Raw genomic sequence first — 22,966 nt, 5'->3', positions numbered from 1 at the left:
TAATAAAAGCACCTATAAAAGTATAAACATGAGATTCTCTATATATAACATAAGCACATTACATATAAATACATTAGATTCCATATGTATTTATAAACACTTGTCATATAGATAGCAGCTCCCCTATAACCATTTGTTTCAGGCTTAATAGCCTGATTGCAGTGTGAATAGACACTTCATGTGTTTTAGCTTCCTGTAAGCCATAGTGCCACTGCGGGAGTAAACACCCCCTGCGATCTCACCCCTCAGCGTGCAGAGAGCGCCTGGCAGACTGCGGCATCAAGAACTATTCAAGCATGTAAGCTGACCGCAGCAGAGTGCAGGAGCAGGTGGCTAGCAGGAGCTAACCACGTAAGGCAGCCAGGGAGCGGCGTTGGGCACCCAGCGGCGGCAGCTTAGCTGGCGCCGGTACTAGCATTATAAAAACAAAGCCTTACATGGAAGGGCGGCAGCATGAACTGACTGCCCTGCTACCCCAGTAAGCCCATGCACAAGGGAGCGGCGGCAGTGTGAGCTGCCTGCCCGCTCAGTACCTGATTTAAGGGGAGGCTATGATGGGGCTTCTGTCTGCAAGCATCGTCTAGCTTCATCTGCAGCCTTATGCTGAAATCAGCCTTGCTGATTATGGTCTATGGCGGGGCTCCTCTCCTGAGCACTGACAAGCCAATGCTTCAGTGAAGTTCGTATCTAGCGCCCTGCTTGTCTGGATATCTGTTATGGCAGCAAGGTTGTGAAAGAGGTAAACCCAAACCTCTAAGGGTATACACAATGGAAATATACAACCGCGCCTGATTATGTTACGAAATGCATACCCAAATGTTTATCATAAATATATTGTCAATTCTGAATTGTTAGTATATAGCCCAATTACCATTGAAAATTATATCTTACACAATGTGTTCTTTTGGGAATTTTAATCAGAAAAAATGATGTATTAAAATTTTTTTGGCTAATGCATACATATGAAGGTATGATGCAAAGTGTAAAAGAGAGGAGGTGGGGGGGGAAGAGGGGAATGGAGGAGGAAAACAAACAGGGGAAACGGATTATTGGGAGAAGGAAAATAATTGCTGCAGTGTTCAAGGGGAGAAAAATCTAGATGTTATGATTTGTTTGGGAAAATTATAGACACTGCAGTGATCAGTCTGTAATACACTCAGATCGGTAGCGTTCAACCTCTGTAGTGTTAATGTCCTTCTGAATGTCTTGTGAGCTCAGTGTCGATGAGGTAGTGTGTACAAGTGGCTTACAGAATATGGGGTACCCCTGGTGACCTGCTGGAAATCTAGGATAAGACTGGGGCTGGTACTGTGGTAATTAGGACTCCGGACTCACCGTTATCCCAGCCGTGGTGTCGCTCTGAAAAGCGCACCGTGGTTCTCAGGGCAGCTTGGATGTGGTCACCATCTTGGAGAGAGAGAGAAGGGAAATGCTTCCAGCCCTGTTCGGCTGTCCGCCTTGCCTTCTCCTCTCTTCCTTCCGGGTCGGTCCGGTCACGTGACCACAGCAGCGGCTCTCTCGGTATGCTGTCCCCTCGCTCGTTCTCTGCTTCCTCTCCTTCTCCACTGGCCAGTCGGTTACCGATGCCTCTCGCTGAAGAGTGAGGGACGCTACAGCTTTGCAGCAAGATCACTTTACAGGGTCACCCACAAGAGTACAAAAGGGAGAGCGACTCAATCCTTCTATATGCTGGGATCTACTCCCTGATCCTCTTCAATCAGCATTTTGGGATCAATCACAAGGGACAGAGCCGTGGAGAAGGAGAGGAAGCAGAGAACGAGCGAGGGGACAGCATACCGAGAGAGCCGCTGCTGTGGTCACGTGACTGGACCGACCCGGAAGGAAGAGAGGTTACCAAGGAGAAGCGAGACGCTGCGGGCAAGAAGAGGACAGACAGCTGAAGGAACGAGGTAAGGGACCCCGTAGGAGAGGAGAAGGCAAGGCGGACAATTTCCCTTCTCTCTCTCTCCAAGACGGTGACCGCATCCCAGCTGCCCTGAGTACCACGGTGCGCTTTTCAGAGCGACACCGCGGCTGATCGGGGCGCAAGGGATAACGGTGCGTCCGGAGTCCTAATTACCACAGTACCAGCCCCAGTCTTATCCTAGATTGCCAGCAGGTCACCAGGGGTACCCCATATTCTGCAACCTCCAAAGGACACTTGTAAACACTACCTCATCAGCACTGAGCTCACAAGACATTCAGAAGGACATTAACACTACAGAGGTGGGACGCCACCGATCTGAGTGTATTACAGACTGATCACTGCAGTGTCTATAATTTTCCCAAACAAATCATAACATCTAGATTTTTCTCCCCTTGAACACAGCAGCAATTGTTTTCATTCTCCCAATAATTCGTTTCCCTTGTTTGTTTTCCTCCTCCATTCCCTTCTTCCCCCACCTCCTCTCTTTTACACTTTGCATCATACCTTCATATGTATGCATTAGCCAAAAAAATTTTAATACATCATTTTTTCTGATTAAAATTCCCAAAAGAACACATTGTGTAAGATATAATTTTTATTGGTAATTGGGCTATGCACTAACAATTCAGAATTGACAATATATTTATGATAAACATTTGGGTATGCATTTTGTAACATAATCAGGCGCGGTTGTATATTTCCATTGTGTAAGCCAATGCTTCAGTCTGCAGCCATCACAATCCCAGACCCAAGTGTCTTAATAAGCTGGGGTTGAGTGCAAAAAGAAAAAATCTTGTTTCAAAAATAAAAGTAAAGTGTGGAGAATCCTCCACGTGTGCCATCCCGGCGAGGCACAAAAAAAAACACTGAGGTAGCTTTGGGAGTATGGAGGAGGTGGAGGTTTACTAATTTAAATATTTAAAGGTGCCTATCCCTGCTAATGCCCCGTCCATAGCCCAAGAGTACTCCAGTGACCACTAGTGGATGAAAAAGAAATATCATTGGAGAACAATACCATTCACACGGATCTGTACAAAATGCCAACCGATAGAAATGCGATCTTAAAATCAGACAGTCAGCCCCCTAAATTTGTAACACGCTGCCTACCTAAATCACAATTCTTAAGAGCTGTCTGGACTTGTGACACTAAAACCAAGGCGAAGCAAAGGATCAACCAGATAACTACAAACTTTATTAATCAAGGATATAAACCAGCACAATTAAAAACTAACAAGTTCTAGCAATACCTAGATCCGACACTCTTTTTGGAGCCAAACATAAAAAGGTACAAGATAATAAGATTCATTTCATACAGCAGTATCACCCATGCAGTTATAAAAATATGAAAAACTGCCAAAAGATTGTGGCCGGTAAGAACAGGTGATCCTGAATTAAAAGTACTTAAAGACACAAATCTGATGCCAAATTATAAAAGGAATAAAAATGCTTGTCCACAATTACATCGCTGGATTATTATTATCCTTTATTTATATGGCGCCACAAGGGTTCCGCAGCGCCCAATTACAGAGTACATAAACAAATAATCAAAACATGAAAACAGCAACTTACAGTTGACGACCATATAGGATACGTACAGGGTAAATAGAATTTTAATTACTTACCGGTAAATCCTTTTCTGTTGCGGGGTACACTGGGCTCCACAAGGATAGACATAGGGGTGTAGAGTAGGATCTTGATACGAGGCACCAACAGGCTGAAAAGCTTTGACTGTTCCCAGAATGCATAGCGCCGCCTCCTCTATAACCCCGCCTCCCTGCAAAGGAGCTCAGTTTGTAGTTGGTGCCACAGATAGCAGGCACATAACAGAGGGGCTGCTCTGAGCAGCCCGAAGAAGAGCTTTTTGAAAAGAAAAACAGGATTTTAATACGTACCGGTAAATCCTTTTCTATAAGTCCGTAGAGGATGTTGGGGACACCAAAAGAACCATGGGATATAGACGGATCCGCAGGAGACATGGGCACTTTAAGACTTTCAAAGGGGGCGTGACCTGGCTCCTCCCTCTATATCCCTCCCCAGACTCAGTTTGGAACTGTGCCCGGAGAGATGGACATTTTGAGGAAAAGAATTAACAACAAGGTGAGCATCATACCAGCTCACGCCATAAACATGCCGAATAACATGGCATTCAACTGAACACATGCCAATGGACATGAACAAAATTCAGCAACAAGCTGAAGAAACCATAACACAACCTGTGTGTAACCAGAACTAAACTGCAGATACAGTACGTACTGGGACGGGCGCCCAGCATCCTCTACGGAATTATAGAAAAGGATTTTCCGGTAGGTATTAAAATCCTGTTTTCTATTACGTCCTTGAGGATGTTGGGGACACCAAAAGAACTATGGGATTATACCAAAGCTCTATAATGGTCTGGAGAGTGCGGATGACTCTGCAGCACCGATTGACCAAACTTTAGGTCTTCATCGGCCAAGGTATCAAACTTGTAAAACTTAGCAAATGTGCTTGACCCCGACCAAGTAGCAGCTCGGCAAAGTTGTAATGCCGAGACACCCCGGGAAGCCGCCCAGGATGAGCCAACCTTCCTAATGGAATGGGCTTTTACCGATTTAGGTAACGGCAAACTTGCCGTGGAATGAGCCTGCTGAATCATGTGACATATCCAGCGGGCAATGGTCTGCTTGGAAGCAGGATACCCAAGTTTATTGGGAGCATATAGCACAAACAGAAACTCTGTTTTTCTAACTGGAGCCGTTCTGGCAACGTAAATTTTCAAAGCTCTGACGACATCCAGAGACTTTTCCTCAGACAAAGTGCCAGTAGCCACTGGCACCACAATAGGTTGGTTAATATGAAAAGAGGAAACCACCTTTGGCAGAAATTGTTGCTGAGTTCTCAATTCTGCCCTATCTTCATGGAAGATCAAATAAGGGCTCTTGTGAGACAAGGCCGCCAATTCAGACACCCGCCTTGCGGATGCCAATGCTAACAAAATGACAACCTCCCAAGGCCAATATTTACTAAAAAATCGAGTTTGTCCGATTTGTGTTTTTTTTTCTAAGTCCCAACACGGGAATTCACTAAGCACAAATCTCGGCAGTGTTTGGGCTATTCGTAATGGTTTCAATGGCAAAGTTCAAAAATACAAATGAATAGACCATCGGTCAAAAGCGGCTGTAATTTCATACAACACGGATATTCACTATTCATTCGTATTCGGGTGTTAGTCCCTGAGTGCTCAATCGCGGTCGTATTTTTTTGCAATTCGTTAAAAAAAGCAGCAAAAAAATAGACCTGTTTTTTTCAGGCGTGTTTACATGTGTTGCAACTTACAAATCACTCACACCTGAATAAGGATGCCTATAAAAGGATCTTAGGCCCATTTCAATCCACTTACACTCAGAAATGTCAGCAGGACTTTGGGCCAGTGATATTTTGTGTGCTGTGTGATTCATCAGACTCAGACATCAGCCTGTAAGTAACCAAGGCCAGGAAACTGAACATGGTCAGCAGGTTGTACAGGTTCCGCGGAGGTTGCGCAGGCCTCGTTTGTTTAGGGGGCGTTTAAACTTGAACGCATTGTCCGATGATAAGGTCATACAGATGTTCTGTCTAAATCGTAACATTTTCCGTCTGTATGACCTTGTCAAACTGGGCCTAGACCCTGAGACAGCACGCTCTTGCTCTGTCTCAGACCTGCACAAACTCCTGGCTGTGTTGCACTTTATGGCTAGTGGGAGCTTTCAGGCTGTGTCTGGGGATGTCATAGGAATCTCACAGCCCTCATTTTCAAGAATATTAACTCAGGTGATGTATACCTAACTACCTCCTCTGTTTTTTGTTTTTTAAAATTTCTCGGTGGCCAGTTCTGTCCTAAAATCTCATGTTTATTTTTCTTTCAAATATACACAAAGTTGTTGGCTGTTTTGCAGCCCACATCGATGCCTCAATCTGCTTCCCTACCCAGGAGTCTCAGTGGCATGCCGTCAGGGTAGATTTCTATGAGCTGGCTGGCATGCCCAATGTGCTGGGAGCCATAGATTGCACACACATTCAGCTGAGACCACCTAGGGGCAGGCAGCACATATATACTAATCGTCATCTAGAGCACTCCACAAATGTGCAGGTGGTTTGTGATGCAAATCTCAAAATAATGAGTGTTGTTGGTGGTTACCCTGGGGGCTGCCATGACTCCTTCATCCTCAGTCAGTCATCCCTCTTTGATAAGTTTGAGGATGGACAAATGCCAGATGAGTGGCTGCTGGGTATGTAATTTGATATGTGTAGGCCTGTGTCTACTTTGTCCAAATACAGGGGCAGATATATTAACCTGGAGAAGACATAAGGAAGTGATAAACCAGTGATATGTGCAAGGTGATAAAGGCACCAGCCAATCAGCTCCAATATGTAAATTATCATTTTTGGTCAGATTGCCCACTGCCTTTATTACCTTGCACATATCACTGGTTTATCACTTCCTTATGCCTTCTCCAGGTTAATACATCTGCCCCACAGTGTGTTACTTATGTGTTGCTGTATGAATCACGTTACTATATCTGTCATTTAGGTGATGGAGGATATGGCTGTTTCTCTTGGCTTCTAACTCCATTGTCCCGACCTGATACCCCTGCTGAACACAATTACAATCATGCACATAAGTCCACGCGGAATGTGATAGAAAGATGTTTTGGTGTGCTGAAATCTAGGTTTTGGTGTCTGGATAAGTCTGGTGGCCTTTTGTTGTATAGTCCCTTGAAGGTGACTCAAATTGTGTTCTGCTGCTGCTTTCTTCATAACGTGTTTGCAACAACATCTGCCACATGTTGAGGAGGAGAAGGATGAAGAAAGCAGCCAGCAAGCAGAGGAATTAGAGACATCTGGTGATACTTGGAGTACAGATGTAGGGAGGCAGGTTAGGCAAGACCTCATAAATCGTTATTTTTAAGGTAAGTTTTGTTTGCTTCTTTCATTTGTTGTGTAAGCCTAAATATATGTTTCCCCATTTTTCAATTAAAAACCATTACTCAGAATGTGTCTGTCTCCTTGAGACATACAAACATACCCTCGCTTTATGCTAGACAAATGTAGCATGTGTATTGTGTTTATTTTAAAACTCAAAACAACAGATTATGAGTGGTATGGATGAAGTCTGGATAAGTGTTAATAAACTTGGATTGAAAATTTATTACAAGCACACATAATCCACAGAGTAATTTATTTGGTATTTTACTTTATGATTGTGTGTAACGTCCTAATGCACAGGTTCTCAAACTCGGCTCTCAGGACCCCACACAGTGCATGTTTTGCAGGTAACCCAGTAGAAGCACAGGTGTATGAATTACTCACAGACACATTTTAAAAGGTTCACAGGTGGAGCTAATTGTGTCACTTTGATTTTGTGAGGAGACCTACAAAACATGCACTGTGTGTGGTCCTGAGGCCCGAGTTTGAGAACCTGTGTCCTAATTAAACAGTCCTCCACATATAATATGTTAGCCTTGAGGAATACATGTGTCCCTATGTGTGATGCTCCATTGTATTTAAGGGACACAAACTTAGTCTCATCCAAAATAATTTATTTCGTAATGTTTTCTGCAGTAAACTTGCTGATTTGTAAGTAAATACAGTTTGCCACATATATACATTATTATACACATTTTTTGTGTTTTTTTAAACAAGTCACATTTCTTTGTTTCTGCATCATGTGTAACAAACTACTCATTTTTAACACACACAAACATGGCCCAAAAATAATGACATTCATTTTGGCACTGAATTATCTATATTCAATCACAACATATTAAAACCTTTTTAACCAACTCAATTGTGTTATTCTTGTAATGTTGTATATAGAAGAAAGGTAAAATAGTTAACAATCACATTGTAATTTGTATTGGCTGCAGGATATGAGAATGATTAGAATCTAGAAAGAGTAATGATTAGAAAAAAATCAAGTGGTCTGGTTACTTCCTGCTAACATCTATGTGCAGCTCAAACAACATTTACCTCCTCCCAAAAAATCAAAGATGGTAAAGAATAAATGTGCGTACAAATTTCCTGTTGTTGTTTGTACCACTTATAATTAATGATGTTGTACAAATTGTCAAGGAGCTAAGTGTTATATCTATTTTGACAAACATACACTTACTAAGTATTTTGATTTACTTCTCTGAAATAAATAATGTGTGGTTTATTTGTTCATTTTTTTTGGGTGGCTGCTTGTCCTGCCCTTCGCCTTTACCACTGTCATGTTGGCGTGCTCTGGTGGAGCGTCTTGGTGGTGATGACACTGGCGTGATATTTGGAGTAGTCGTACCAGAACTGCTGCTTGTTTGCTGTTGGTGCATGGATCTGAGTGTTTCATTGAGGTTAGTGAGGGTGGCATTGAGTTCACGTGTAGCAGCATTTTGATTGTCTACAATTCGGAATAAAGTTTAATTTATCTTTTGATTGCTTTGAAAAATGTTCATATAGCTTTGCTGTTGTCTGTGCTGTTCTTCCATTAGTCTGTGCTGTTCTTCCATTATGCACTGTAAGTTGGCCATGACCTGTGTATTGTCTGCACGCATGAGTTCCATGGTATTGCCAATTCTCGTGGTTTGTTCATTTTGTCTACTCATATTTCTGGTTATTCTTCTGAGGTGACATGGTAGGCTTGCAAACATTTGTGTCTGCCTACACAGGCAATCTTCATTAGTGGCCTGCTGTCTAGCCCAAATGTTCCAAAACACGTGATCAGGGCCTTGTGTTACTGGTATTGTTGGGTTGTGTTGTGGTGGTGGTGTGCTTTGCTGTGGTGGTGTACTCACAGGTTCTGGGGGCTGATTCCTTGGCTTAATGGCTGCATTTCTAACATGATTGTCTCATCCATGTCACTGTGTTGCTGTTGTCGCGGAGGGATGCTGTTACCAGGAGTAGAAACTGAAATTTTTAAAAAATATCCGTTAGCTATCCATATGTTTGATAAATTATAACAAATCACTACACATGGAACACATGTCATTGACTGTTGCTTTCAGATATCCTGCCTAGCAACATCATCACTCATAACTTAAATACATACAGATGCCTGTTTGTGGCAAATGTGTCTGGTTACTTCATTGTGAAAGCAAACACATTACTTTTATTGTAGATCAGACATACTCCACCATAAAAACACATTGTAATCCATAATGTGTTACCTTATAGCTTTTCAAAAACAAACATAGTAATGTTTTTATATGTATTTGGCAATGTTAGGTCAAACACACATGTGAAAATTTGTTAAACAACCTTACTATTTTCCAAAATTAAACATGAGTTTCTGTTGCAGCATCTTACACACAATGTGCTACTGTATGGCTGAAGTGGACATACATATATTTACAGGATGTGGACAAGGCCATTTCTGTAGGCTTACATTTCATGTTTTACTGACTTCGGTAAGTATATCAGATTTTGATGTGTTTTGACTTAATGCGTTTAAGTAAAAGTTTAATTACGATCTGAAATTTCTTAAATTTATTTCAGTTTCATACTCACAATCAAGATGAGGGGAGTGTGGTTCACGTCTTGGAGGTGTGTCCAAAATTTGGAGTGGGGGGACCGAACATACTGTCGATAATCTTCGTGGCGGGGTAGCCTGCTGTGGTTGGCCCTGGACATTAGACCTTGCTTTCTTTGCTGCCACATGTTTTTTTTGGTGGTGTGTTACAGAAGTCCAACTTCTGCTGCTCCAGACTTCTTTTGATGGACCTAGTATTGAAAGTTATATGTTGTTATGGCCATTCCTTTACAAACATTCCCTATACTACAATGGACACTTTACCTGCTTCCGCAGCGTCATCATCATCAGATGTCATGAGAGTTACTGTAGGACGAGCAGTACTGCTTTTTTCCAACACTATAAAACCAAAATAAAAACTCATGTATTCATGCTATTGTTGATACGTCCACCCATTATGCTTATAAACATTAATTCTGTAAAAAATGCTTGTTTTTTTTGTAAGAAAAACTTAAGGACCGTAAACCAAAAAACCACTACATAAAACAAAAAACATTGTCCAATAGCCATATGCACTATGGAAAGTGCAACACAGGAAAACATGTACAGGACACAGACATAGGACACAAGTAAAAATGCATACACTAACAACCAAAAACACACACATCTTCATTTTGTAATGAAAGGAAAAATTTTACAGATGCAATATAGAAATTGCTCTGTGATGTGGCACTCCAAACACACATTACCACTATATGAGCCAAACAAAAACAAAAGCCAAAAAAAAAATAAAAAAAAATTAGACTGCTGTGTTGTGTCAGGGTACAAATACAGACTCAAACTGAACATACAAATAGTGGGTTTATCTTAAAAATTATTACATTCAGTACTAATGACATTACACATGTAAGTGGTTTCCAAACCACTTTCCACTACTCCAGCCTCTAACATGACAACCACTGTTTTTGCAACATTGCACATGGATAACCTAAATATAAAACATAGTCCAAATTAAAAACTTAAAAATGTGCAAAAGGAAAACATTATTGCTGGACAATTTAATGACACACCAAGTCCAAACTACACATGGAAAATATACAGAAAAAAACACATGACATACAATAAAGTAAGATGTTGCATTGGCTTTTGGAGAAAACATTACCAAAAAAAATGTATTTGCTGACACACACTTGAAGATGGGAGTAATATGCAACGTCACATGACACACATTTGAAAAAAAAATAAAAAAAATAAGGTCATAGAATGTTAATGCAAATACACATGCTCACCATTCTTCCCGGGCCTATCTGAATCCCGGACATGGGTTGCAGAGACTACTTCAGGAGGTATTACACTCCGCATGGGCTCCTCATACTCCAGATATCTTGCAATATAGGGCTGCCCACCACCGGTTTTTCGAGCCGACTTCGGCTCCTTGGCCATTTTGGACTTGACACGTCGCTTTATGTCATAGTACCGTTTGCGGCACGTGTCCTCCGTCCGCTTGACAACCCCCTCACTATTGACAGAAGCAACAACTTTCGCCCACAACACCGTCTTCTTCCGTGTTGGCACCTTGGCGGACTCAGGCCCAAATAGCTGCCGCTGATACTTCATCAGCTCCCGCACCAATGCCACATTTTCTGCATAACTAAACTTGACATTCCGCCCAGTCTTAGTAGTGGTGCGTGGCTGTGGAGCTCTCTGACTGTCACTGTCACTTGAGGCTGCTGCAGCAACCTCACCCACCTCCTCCACCTCACTAACCTCACTCACACTCACCTCCTCCACCTGACCGACCTCCTCCCCCTCACTCACACCCTCCACCTCACCCACCTCTGAGTCACACATAATTGTGTGTCTAAACACTTAACACAGAAAAAAAAATACAAACAACACACTCCTCCATTACTACTGCACAAATCACACACACACACACACACACACACACACACACACACGGACGGACGGACTATAAATAAAAAATACTTGGATAAAAAATTAGACAAAACCTCAAAAAACAAGACTACAAGAATGACAAGACTACTTTCAAACACAATACTACACTCAGAAATCGCAAACAACACTCCTCACCAAACCAAAAACTCACCTACCTCCACAGCACAACCTCCCTCCTCACCACTAACTAAAACCACGAGGTGCGGACGGTTTGGGGCGTATTTATATGTTTGCGCACAGACACTCCTACATCTGAAACACAACCAATCACGAACGGGATGAAAAACGAAACTAAAAGTGAAAATGCGGCTAGGGTTTAAAAAAACCCTGCCGCGTTTAACTTAGAAAATAAACCAGCAAAAACAACAAAAACACGTACGCAAACGACAATGACAGCCGTAAATGTGCCAAAAAAAACCCGACTGGCATCGACATCGGAAAACACGAAAACCATAAAGTCGACTGCTTCGTAACTTTGCGTATATAGGCCATCATTCCGAGTTGTTCGCTCGCAAGCTGCTTTTAGCAGCTTTGCACACGCTAAGCCGCCGCCTACTGGGAGTGAATCTTAGCATGGTAAAATTGCGAATGAAAGATTAGTAAAATTGCGAATAGACAGTTCTTAGCAATTTCTGAGTAGCTCCACACTTGGCATCTGCGATCAGTTCAGTGCTTGTCGTTCCTGGTTTGACGTCACAAACACACCCAGCGTTCACCCAGACACTCCTCCGTTTCTCCAGCCACTCCCGCGTTTTTCCCAGAAACGGTAGCGTTTTTTCGCACACGCCCATAAAACGACCAGTTTCCGCCCTGAAACACCCACTTCCTGTCAATCACATTACGATCACCAGAACGAAGAAAAAAGCTCGTAATGCCGTGAGTAAAATACCTAACTGCATAGCAAATTTACTTGGCGCAGTCGCACTGCGGACATTGCGCATGCGCATTAGCGACTAATCAATCCATTGCGAGCAATAAATAAAGAGCGAACAACTCGGAATGAGGGCCATAGTTTCAAAAAGTGGCATGAAAATGCACCCGATACAAAACGAGTTAAAACACTACACAAACCTACTCAAACACGAATATTAGTAAATATGGGCCCAAGTGAGGAATTTCAACTCCACTTTATTTAAAGGTTCAAACCAATGTTATTTTAGGAATGCCAAAACCACATTAAGGTCCCAAGGTGCCACAGGTGGCACAAAAGGAGGTTGGATGTGCAGGACCCCTTTTACAAAGGTCTGCACCTCAGGAAGTGAGGGCAATTGTTTCTGAAAGAAAATTGACAAAGCAGAAATCTGCACTTTTATGGAGCCTTTTAAGGCCCGCATCCACTCCATTTTGTAGAAAATGGAGAAAACGTCCAAGGTCAAACTTCTCCACTGGAGCTTTCTTGGACTCGCACCAGGAAATATATTTCCTCCAAATACGGTGATAGTGTTTCGACGTCACACCCTTCCTAACAAGGATAAGAGTGGGGATGACTTCATCGGGAATACCCTTACGGGCTAAAATTTGGCGTTCAACCGCCATGCCGTCAAACGTAGCCGCTGTAAGTCTTGATAGACGAATGGCCCCTGCCGCAGCAGATCTTCGCGAAGAGGTAGAGGCCATGGATCTTCGACTAACAACTCCTGAAGATCCGGGTACCAAATTCTCCTTGGCCAGTCTGGAACTACAAGGAGCGCTGGAATCTGTGATTATCTTAGGATTCTCAGAACCTTTGGAATGAGAGGAAGCGGAGGGAAAACGTACACCGACGGATACACCCAAGGAGATGTCAATGCATCCACTGCCGCCTGAGGGTCCCTGGACCGGGAACAATACTTTAGTAGTTTTTTGTTGTGGTGGGATGCCATCATGTCTATGTGGGGAACCCCCCATAGATTCGCTAGTAGGGAGAAGACCTCCTGATGGAGGCTCCACTCTCCTGTATGTAGATTGTGTCTGCTGAGGAAGTCTGCTTCCCAGTTGTCCACTCCTGGAAGGAAAATTGCAGACAGAGCGCTTACCCGAGTCTCTGCCCAGCGAAGAATCTTTGTGGCTTCTTTTTTACGTAAACTGCTTTTATTAAGCAAGGCAGCAGACAGATCATTACAACAGTACATTTCCAAAGGAGGGGACAAAATCATCAAATATCATATATGTCAGTACAATACGTGTGAAGCACCCAAAGTATGGAAATAAGTTGTCTGCATAACTTACAACATCAGAACATATAGAGGGGGAACATTTTAATAAAACAGCTTAGGAAAATAGGAAAGGAGAGAGAGAGAGGGAAAAGAAGGAAGAGAGAAAAAAAAAAGGAGAAGGGGAAAGTCAGGTGAGAGTGTCTGCGTAGAAAGGACGAGTTCCTTGGAAGATAAGGAGGGGAACTTTATCAATTAGGGATCTGAGACATATTAGAAAGACACCTTACACGGAATATGAGGGGGGTTATGTAGCCATGTAGGACCGATACACAGGAGATTCTTTAAAGTCGTACCAGGGAAACCAGATAGCTGTGAAGTTAACGGTTTTCCCAGATGAGAAGGAGATAAGGTCTTCCATGTCTAAAAAGTAATCGATCTTTGAAAACCATAATTTAATCGAGGGTGGTGAGGTGGATCTCCAAAGAGTTGGAATAACCGCTTTTGCTGCGTTGCTAAGATGTCTCAATAGGGAATGTTTATAGGAGTGCGCCCCTGCGGAGGTGTGGTTGAGGAGCCAAAAACCCGGGTCTTTCGGGATCACATCCCCCACTATCAGTTCAGAACACTTGAATACCTCTGCCCAAAATGGAATTATAAGAGGGCAATCCCACCAAATATGCACAAAGCTCCCTGGGGCATTTCTACATCTCCAGCACAGATTTGAGAGGGAGGAGAACATTTTATTAAGAACCAGAGGAGTCCTATACCACCTATATATGAGTTTATAGAGGGTCTCTAATGTCGATGAGCATAAAGAGCTCGCTTGGGCGTTACGAAATACGGAATCCCATTTGATCTGTGTAGGTAGCCCTGGCAGTTCCTTCTCCCAGGAAGCCATGAACGTAGGAGGTTGCGGAAAAAAGTTTTCCATGATAAGCGCATAAATTTGTGAGATAGTATGTGTGGGAGAGCTAGGAGAAATGCATATTTTTTCGAACCCGGTGAGATCCCTAGTTATATCAGAAAGGTTCTTGGAAGATGTTATGAAATGATGAACCTGCAGGAACTTCCAAAACTCAGCACTATGTATGTTCCAATGAGACTGAACATCTGAAAATGAGCGCACCCTACCCGAACTCACCAGCTGACCGATCCTGAAAATCCCGGCTTCTGCCCATGAAGCAAAAGCTGTTCCGTGGAGACCCGGAACAAATTCGGAGTTATGGAGAAATGAGGATAAAGGGGACCATTTGGAGGATATATGGCTCTGAGATCTCAGCGTGGCCCATAATTTAAGCGTGGGGGAGACCGTGGGGTGGGTAACCCTCGGGAGGATAGGAAGCCAAGGTGCAATTTCGATATAATGTGGAAGGCATCCCTCCTCCAGAAGAACCCATTGTTTGCGATCTTTAGCACGTGACCATTCCAGAATCCTATTCAAATGTACTGCATGGTAGTAGTTAGAAATATGTGGGAGTTGTTGCCCCCCTTGATGCTTTCTCCTAAATAAAATGTCATGTTTAAACCTGGGTGTTTTGCATCCCCAAACAAATGCACGAATAAGATTCTGAACGTCTCGCAACCAAAGTAGGGAGATGTGTATTGGCAGGGTCTGGAGAAAGAATAATATCCTAGGGAGGGTGTTAATTTTGACAACGTTGATCCTGCCGAACCATGATAATCTTAATTTCTTCCATTTCTGGAAGTCTAGGCGAAGCCTCGCCAACAAGGGGCTAAAATTCAGGGAGAATAATTTGGATAAATCGTTGGACAATAGCACCCCCAAATATTTTAATTTGTGATCGTGCCAAGTAAAAGGGAAGGCATGTTTCAGACCCTCTACTACATCAGGAGGGGTAGTTAAATTCATGGCAATAGATTTGGAATAATTTATTTTGAAGTTAGAGAGGGCTCCGAACTTCTCAAATTCTACCATCAGGTTTGGTAAAGAGGTGACCGGTTTTGAAATTATAGCGAGTAAATTGTCGGCATATAAAGCCAATTTGTATTCGGTCCCCTTTACCAGCAAACCCGAAATATTTGGATTGGCCCTAATGCTTCGAGCTAATGTTTCCATGCAAAGGACAAAAAGCAATGGGGACAGTGGGCAACCTTGTCGTGTGCCATTGGAAATAGAAAAGGAATCAGAAAGGGATCCATTAATCCTAATTTTGGCGGACAGGGAAGTATAAAGAGATAGGATTCTATGAAGACAGGTATTACCGAGCCCTAGATGCTTCAGTATGCCAGACAAAAAGTCCCAGTCCACCCTGTCAAACGCTTTTTCAGCATCGGTTGACAGTATGATTGAGGGGGACGAAAGCTGGCCAGCATAGTGAATCATGTTGAGCACTTTAGAGGTGTTATCTCTGGCTTCTCGGCCTAAAACAAATCCAGCCTGATCTCCATGTATCAAACCAGGTAATAATAGTTTAAGGCGATTTGCAATCAGCTTGGCAAAAAGTTTTATGTCTATATTCAATAGTGAAATTGGCCGATAACTGGAGCAAAGACTGGGGTCTTTACCCTCTTTAGGTAAAACTGCAATATGGGCTTCAAGAGATTGTGGGGAGAAGGGCGAGTGTTCTGATATAGTATTGAAGGCTCTCGTGAGTAGAGGGACCAATTTCTCCTTGAAAGCTTTATAATAAGCAATGGTATACCCATCAGGGCCAGGACTCTTGCCGTTGGGAGAGGATTCAATGGCTTTCCTGACCTCCTCAGTAGAGAAAGGGGCATCTAGATCTTCTACTTCTGTTGTGGATAGCGTGGGGAAGTCTAAGGCCCGTAAGTAGTCAGCTATGGCTGTTTGATGGGACAACTTATCCGCTCTACCGGTCGGACCGGAAAGGTTATACAGAGTGGAGTAATATGCCCTAAAGGCCCTAGCAATGTGAGGTGTCTCATGTTGGGGCTGACCGTGACTATTTTTAATTGTATGAATAAAAGTAAGAGCACGTTGCTCTCTAAGGGCTTTGGCAAATAATTTCCCGGGTTTGTTACCCCATTGATAGTATCTGCTACGGCACTTCCGATAAGAAAATTTGACCCTGTCAGCGAGTAGCTGATTCAGATCGGCCCTAGCAGCTTCAAGATCAGCATAATGTTGTGGGGTTTGGAATTTCTTGTGTAAAAGCTCGAGTGATTGTATCTTAGACAATAATTCACCCCGGAGTTTCTCCCTCTGCCGTTTGCGGAAAGATCCTATCTGGACACAAACCCCTCTAATGACACATTTATGTGCCTCCCAGACCGAGACTTTAGAAATGTCATCTAGGTCATTGGTACAAATATAGGAGTCTAAGGCGTTGTCGATTCGAGACCGACAGTCCGCGTCCTGCAAAAAGGTGTCGTTAAAACGCCAGGACCATTGGCGATGTGTACTAGGAGGCAGGCGTAATGTAACTGGGGCATGATCTGACCACACAATTTGTCCTATAGAAGCATCGGAAAGGAGATGTAGGTGTCGGTGACTCAGAAACAGGTAATCTATTCTAGAATATGTCTGATGTGGATGTGAGAAAAAGGAGTAATCTGTCTCGGCAGGATGTGTCAGTCTCCATGTGTCAAACAGCTGGTGGTCGAGCAGGGCGCGTCTCACCCCCCTGTGCTCCCTCTCCGGCCTGCAAGAAATCTTTTTAGAATTGTCCTGGAGGGGATCTAAGGTCCAATTTAAGTCGCCTCCCATCACCACCACCCCCTCCAAAAGAGGCTCTGCATTATCTAAAACCGAGGACAAAAAGGAAGGTTGTTTAGCATTAGGAGCATATATGTTCAAAAAAGAAAAGCGTTGGCCGTATATGTCACATTTCACCAGCAACCCTCTGCCTTCAGCTATTCTATGAGAGGTAACATTGAGGATAGGCAGGTGGCGAGCCAATAATACAGCCACGCCTAATGTCTTACCGACAGAATTATTAGACAGGTAAACATGAGGATAGTAGTGACATTTTAGGGACGGCACATGTCCCATCTTAAAATGCGTTTCCTGAAGAAAAGCAACGTCAACTCTCTCATCTCTAAGCCATTTGAGGAGTTTAGACCTTTTCTCAGGAACATTCAGCCCTTTAACATTAAGGGTAGTGACATGTAAATCATTCACCCCCATCTTTACGGCAGACCTAAGAGCTTCACAATAGTCATCCCTACGACAGACACTGGAGGGGGGAAGGGAAGAGCAGCAAGGGAAGGAAATAGAAAGAGAGGGAAAGCAGAGGAAGGAAGAAAAGAAGATGCAGCGTGGAAAACCACGTCGCAAAGTACCATAATATTAAACAGAGATGACAATACTAGAAAAAGGACAGCTGCAAAAAGGACAGGAGCGGAATCCTGCCGACTCCCAGTCCAAAGAAACAGGGGATGCAGCATAGTGGGGTCCTACGGGGGACCCAGGACAGCGACCATCCACAAAATAGAAGCTAAACAAATATTAAGTATTACCGAGGAGTGCACACAGGCACAGGTGAAACATATAGAGAAAAATAAAATAAAAAAATATATAAACAAAAAATATGTAAACATATGTATATATATATATATATATACGTATAGTCTTTAAACCATCTGACCAAGTTTCATGAAAGCTGAGCAATTATGTGTGTGAGTATCGTCGCAGAAATAATGAACGCAGCTTGAACAAAAACAAAATAACATATCGACGATACCCCATCGCTCATCTATGAAACCATTACAACTTTAAAACGTTACAAAAACCGATCTCACGTGTGGGCAACACATAGCACTATTTAAGGAAAAGAACCTAGTGTATGACATGAGTAACAGGAGAATTCACATCCCCATGGGACGAAATCTCCCCTTCAGGGAGGCTCAGAAGAACGTGAACTAGAAGTAGCTCCCCTCGTCCGTGGGGAACGCACTTGTTGCCACGCGTCGTCTGGAGGGAGCACAACACGTAGGTTTGGTAGGTGGTGAAAAGCTTCCCAGTCAGGTAACGGTACCGGAGGTATTCCCAAGGTCGTGAAGAAGGCCTGTAAGTCCGAAGGTCTAGAGAGACTCGTGACCTTGCCACCATGAGAAACCTGAAGGGAAAAAGGGAAGCCCCATCTATATTTCAGTTCAAGTTTCCTGAGAGAATCGGTAAGAGGCTTCAAGGCTCGACGCTGCTGCAAGGTCGACCAGGCGAGGTCAGGAAATATCTGAATCTTGTCTCCTTGAAAGTCAATACTGTCCAGCCGACGGGCCGACCTCATTATCTCCTCTTTTTGGACATAATAGTGGAGCCTGCAAATCACATCGCGTGGCCTGTCAGATGGTAAACCGCGAGGACGGAGGGCTCGGTGAGCTCTATCAAATATAATGTCCTTGTTCGGGTCCAGGTCAATAAGGTCTCCAAAGATTGTAGTTAAAGCAGTTGTCAGGTCGGCCTGTTGAACGCTCTCAGGTAAGCCCCTGACTGATATTATTTCGCCGGCCGCGATTATCCATATCCTCAATACGTGATTTTAGAAAAGAGATATCGTCCCTTTGATGGGATAGCACCTCCCGAAATTTAGTCAGAGAATCCAAGCTAGACGACTCATGGCGTTCCAAAACATCAACACGGGTCGCAATTTGAGACATGTCTTGTCTAAGCGCTGTTACTTCCTGAGTGATTGTGGAAAGCAGGCGAGTCTCCAAGGCCGAAAAATCTTGCTTCGTGGGAAGTGATTTTACATGAGATAAAATCTCGCTTATTTCCGCAGACAGAGAGGGGGCCTGGGGAGGCTGCACAGTCCCAGGGGACGTCATGTCGTCTACCAGACCGTGCAGATCCGGGGAAGCCGGGCCAGTAGATGAAGCAGCGGGGATTGAGGTTGGAGTAGTTAAGAACTGACGTAGATCCGAAGAATGTCGGTTCGCAGGGGATGAGATCGCGTCCGGCTTGGTCTTGGCCTTTTTTTTCCTTATCCCTCTCACCATGAGATCGGTCTTCAAATAAGATAGTGCAGCATTACACTTTCACAGAACCTCGGCAATATAAGAACATGTGGACCGTCGCCGTGCAAGAGCCCCCACGTGGTCTTAGGGCGGCATCAGGCAGGCAGACACATAGTTATGAGACTATACAGCTGATCTGGGTGTGGATCCTGGACGCCGTGCGCCAGAGAGTATACGGCTGCAACACCACACCCCAGGCTCCGTGGTCCACTTGCTATGAACAGCAACAGCAGCAGCAATAATTCTGTTATGGCTCTGGTAACAGCAGGGAGCCAACTGGTTCAGGTGGGTAATGCACCGGGGCTGGGAACAGTGTGTGGGCAGCAGAGAGGTCACTACCATTCCTCCAATATAAACCCCAGTGCAGTACACAGCCCCTTGATCACCCCTCTCTCCCCGCTGGAGCCCCACTAATCACAAATCCGAGGTGCGTGCTCACTTCCGGGGCCCAGCGGGGGGAGAGACAGCAGGGAGCAGCCGAGCAGTGGAGACGGCCGCCGGGCGTCTTTCAGCTCCATCCCGCACAGCGATGTCTGGGGCTCACGGGCAGCAGTGAAGGTAGGCAGCGGGCAGCGGGGAATATCTCCCAGCCGCGGCTAGCGGCAATGTAGTAGTCGGAGGTCCGGGAGAGGATCGCGGCCCGATCCGTGCGATGCTGGAGCTGCCGCCGGGCTGGGGAAGAAATCGAGGCCCCGGCTTTTGGGAGCCCCGTAGGCCGCAATCCGCAGGAGCGGTTAAAACCACTCCCCGACTCCGCGGCACAAACAAGGGCACTGCAGGGGGGAACAGGAGGTACAGGGGAGCTGCTGAGGGCACAAAGGAGCCCAGAGAACGGGTTTATAAAAAGAGAGAAGCCCCGGGTCTCAGGAGCTCACTCTGTATGCGACTGCCTCCATCAGCAGCCAGACCACGCCCCCCTCTTTGTGGCTTCTGCTATTGCTGTTCTGCTCTTTGTGCCGCCTTGGCGGTTTATGTACGCTACTGCTGTCACATTGTCCGATTGGATCAGGATAGGCCGGTTTCGAAGAAGATGCTCCGCTTGTAGAAGGCCATTGTAATTGTCCCTCAACTCCAGCACGTTTATGTGAAGAAGAGTTTCCTGACTTGACCATCTTCCTTGGAAGGTCGCCCCTTGTGTGACTGCTCCCCAACCCCGGAGACTTGCATCCGTGGTCACTAGAATCCAGTCTTGGATCCCGAATCTGCATCCTTCTAAGAGGTGAGAGCTGTGTAGCCACCACAGGAGTGAGATTCTGGTGTTGGGGGATAAAACTATCCTCCGGTGCATATGAAGGTGGGATCCGGACCATTTGTCCAACAGGTCCCACTGAAACACTCTGGCATGGAACCTCCCGAAATGGAGGGCCTCGTATGCCGCCACCATCTTCCCCAGCAATCGAATGCATTGATGAATGGAGACAGTTGGTGGTTTCAGAATGAGTTTTACCAAACACTGAATTTCCAGTGCTTTCTCCAGAGGGAGGAACACTCTCAGCTGGACCGTGTCCAGAATCACACCCAAAAATGCCAACCGGGTTTTTGGAATTAAGTGTGATTTCGGCAGGCTCAAGAGCCAGCCGTGCTCTTGTACAAGCGACAGAGACAGTGCAATGTCCTGTACCAGTTTTTCCTTGGACCTCGCCTTTATCAGGAGATCGTCCAAGTACGGGATAATTGTAACTCCTCTTTTTCTGAGGAGAACCATCTTTTCTACCATGACTTTTGTGAAAATCCTCGGAGCCGTGGCCAGGCCAAATGGCAACGTCTGAAATTGGTAATGAGTATCCTGTATTGCAAACCGGATATAACTCTGATGAGGGGGATAAATGGGAACATGAAGGTAGGCATCCTTTATGTCCAAAGACACCATGAATTCCCCCTCCTCCAGGCTGAAGATCACCACTCGGAGAGACTCCATCTTGAATTTGAATTTCTTCAGGAAACATTTGAGAGATTTTAGGTTGAGGATTGGTCGTACCGAGCCATCTGGCTTCGGCACTACAAATAGGCTTGAATAAAACCCTTCCCCTTGTTGCGCCCGGGGGACCAGGATCACAACCTGATTTTGACATAATTTTTGTATTGCTCCACAGACTAGAACTCTGTCTGGAAGCGAAACTGGTAAGGGTGATTTGAAAAAACAGCGAGGGGGAACATCTTGGAATTCCAGTTTGTACCCTTGGGTCACAATTTGTAACACCCAAGGGTCCAGATCCGAGCGAACCCAAACCTGACTGAAAAGCCTTAGACGTGCCCCCACCGGTGCGGTCTCCTGTAAGCCAGAGAGGACTTCTGCTCTTGTGAACTCGAGGAGGCGGGAGTTCTCTTGCCCCTTCCTCTACCTCTGGTAGCGAGGAAGAAGTTACCTCGGCCTTTTCTATATTTATTGGGCCGAAAGGACTGCATTTGATAGTGCGGTTTCTTCTGTTGCGCAGGAGCATTAGGTAAATAAGTAGATTTACCCGCTGTGGCCGCTGATACTAAATCAGTAAGGCCGTCACCAAACAGTTCCCCACCCTCAAAGGGAAGGGACTCCATATTTTTCTTGGAATCAGCGTCAGCATTCCATTGATGAGTCCATAGCGCACGCCTAGCCGCAATTGACATAGAATTAGCCTTAGCCCCCAGGAGGCCAGCATCTCTTGCAGCCTCTTTCAAGTACGCAGCCGAATCCCTGATATAACCAGGCGTCACCAGGATGCCATCCCTATCCAGAGTTTCTAAATCCGCAGATAAACTTTAAGCCCATTTTTCAATGGCGCTACTAACCCACGCTGACGCAATAAGCGGTCTAAGCTGCGTCCCCGTGGTAGTAAAAATAGCTTTTAAAGTAGCCTCCTGCTTACGATCAGCCGGCTCCTTAAGAGTCGTCGACTGAGCCGCAGGGAGCGCTACCTGGTTAGACAAGCGTGCTAGGGCTTTGTCTACTGTGGGTGGTATTTCCCACTTATCCCTATCCGCTGCGGGAAAGGGGTATGCCACCTTGATCCTATTAGGAATGAGAAATTTCTTATCAGGTGTATTCCAAATGCCATCAAAAAGGTCATTTAGTTCAAAATAAGGAGGAAAAGAACCCAAGCGTCTCTTTTCTTTGTAAATAAGGACCCTCGTTTCTGGTGTAAAGGGGTCCTCGTCAATACGTAATATGTCTTTGACAGCCACAATCATATATTGAATACTCTTAGCCAATTTAGGATCTAATCTAGAATCAGCATAATCGGCACCGGTATCAGAGTCCGTGTCGGTATCTGTGTCATCTAATTGGTCAACACCACGTTTTAGTGACCCTTGTAATAAAGCGTCATCTACTGATCTCTTCCAAATCTGCAGTTGAGAGTCAGGCTCAGTAAACTTTTGATTTAATAGAGTAACATTAGCATTTAAAGCAGTTAACCAATCAGCAGTCGGCGGTGCCGACAGGACCCCCAAAACATTTGGTGTCTCCAATAAATCATCCCCCTGAGAGGAAAATTCTGCCTCAGACATGTTGTCTCCCTAATAGCACCCAAAAGAAAGCCTGTGAGGGAACAAAAGGAAAGGAGC

The sequence above is a fragment of the Pseudophryne corroboree genome, chromosome 11 (assembly GCF_028390025.1).
Source record: "Pseudophryne corroboree isolate aPseCor3 chromosome 11, aPseCor3.hap2, whole genome shotgun sequence".
In the NCBI taxonomy this organism is placed as follows: Eukaryota; Metazoa; Chordata; class Amphibia; order Anura; family Myobatrachidae; genus Pseudophryne; species Pseudophryne corroboree.
The sequence above is the reverse complement of the archived record's forward strand: the minus strand, read 5'-3'. Positions refer to the sequence as shown.